Source organism: Octopus bimaculoides, chromosome 20, assembly GCF_001194135.2.
Source record: "Octopus bimaculoides isolate UCB-OBI-ISO-001 chromosome 20, ASM119413v2, whole genome shotgun sequence".
Lineage (NCBI taxonomy): Eukaryota > Metazoa > Mollusca > Cephalopoda > Octopoda > Octopodidae > Octopus > Octopus bimaculoides.
The window spans coordinates 4,734,938-4,736,810 of record NC_069000.1 but is presented as its reverse complement, the minus strand read 5'-3'; the positions used below and the strand labels follow the sequence as shown (position 1 = coordinate 4,736,810).

Here is a 1,873-nt window from a genome sequence, read left to right as displayed (position 1 = left end):
ATATATATATATATATATATATATATATACACATATATATATATATATATGTGTGTGTACGTATGCGTGTATATATGTGTGTACGTGTGTGTACGTATGTGCTCTTGTTCGTTTGCGTGAGCGTGTGTGGGTACATGTTATAATGAAAGTGTGACACTGTGCTATGAACTTCGCCGCTGGCTCTTCATGATTGTCGTGATAGTTGCGAACAGCCAAAGGCAAAACGTATTTTTCACTGTCAAATGTCGGTATAATGACTAGAGTTAGGTATGGTAGCCCAACGCATTGAGTAATTCTCTAACAGAAAATGCTTGCCCTAAGTAAAATACATCTTAAATACGTTACAAGACTTGCGTTTGATACATATATACACACATGCATATATATATATATATATATATATATATATATATGAGAAATTAAGTTATAAACTCAAATTAGGCAATCGTACATGTATAAATTCAACTCAAAATGCGTATACATATATCAATACATATTGACACATATGAATATTTAAAAAAAGATTTCATAAGATACAAATATATAAATATACATAATAATACATTTAAATAAAACACATGTGAGTTACGTATGGGAGGAATTCTGAGAAAAAGAGGACTGATAATTATTATTATTTTTTTTTTTTTTGCACTGAAATTATGAATGGTTAAGAATTTCAGTTAAAAGATCCATAGAGTTCGGTGTGTGTTTTCTAAAATTATAAGGTATATAATACGCTTCGAAGAGGATCACTTTCACCGGTCGTTTCTAGAGCTCATGTTTTGGTAGAACAATTAATAAGTCTTACAAACCGTCTACGAAATCCACAAATCCGCTCACAAGGCTTTGGTCGACCTGAGGCTACAGATGAAGACATTTGCCCAAGTTGTCAGACAGTGTGGATGACATCGAAGTCATGTGATTGGTAACCAAGCTAATTACCACACAGCCACTCCTGCGTTTGTTTGTATGCTTATGTTAAATATAATATATATGTTATAAATTTAATGCATATATATAAATAGAGAGAGAGAGACAGAGAAAAAGAAAGAGAGACAGAGATAGAGAGACAGACACAGCGAAAGAATGTGAGACTGAAGCGAACACACAAACATATATATCTATAGATATGTGCGTGTATATATACATGCATACACATACTTCTATATATAAACATGTATTCACCAATACATATATATATATATATATATATATATATATATATATATATATATATATATATATATATATATATATATATATATATATATATATATATATATATATATATATATATATATATATATATACATGTATATATATATATATATACATACATACATATATACATATATATATATGTAAATATATGCATATACATTGACACCATTACCTCTCATAACATTTACATATATATATATGTATGTGTGTGTGTGTGTGTGTGTGTGTGTGTATACACACACACACACATTTATATGAATGTAAATATAAGAATACACACAAGCACACACACACACATACATGTGCATATACGTATGTGTTATTATATTATGCTATTATGCTATCACTCCCTCGAGGCAATTTTCGTCTACTGTATCCGCTTCCATTGCAATAATAGTCGGAATGTTTTCTGTTTTATGTTTTACGCTTTCTCTATTTGTTGTGAGTTAGTTTTAGTGATAAAGGAAGATATTGGTGAAGACATCAGAAGATTAAAGCACTGAACTATGTTCGAGTTGTTTCCATGGAGAAACTGCTGATTCAAGCACACACGGAATCCTCATGGGTACTTGTTCGAACGAACTCTCAATTCGTAGCGTACGCGTGTATGTGTGTGTATACACAGTTTATATATGTGTATATATATATATAT

General features: G+C 30.1%; 1 long non-coding RNA gene across 1 annotated transcript in view; it reads right to left on the bottom strand.

Moving 5' to 3' along the window:
* LOC128250328 (uncharacterized) overlaps positions 1–932 on the bottom strand; it is a 389,962-nt gene extending 389,030 nt beyond the window's left edge. Inside the window, exon 1 of the long non-coding RNA XR_008266355.1 lies at positions 813–932. This is a non-coding gene — a long non-coding RNA (uncharacterized LOC128250328). The remainder of the gene's footprint in view (positions 1–812) is intronic.
* Between the last annotated feature and the right edge of the window lie 941 nt (positions 933–1,873).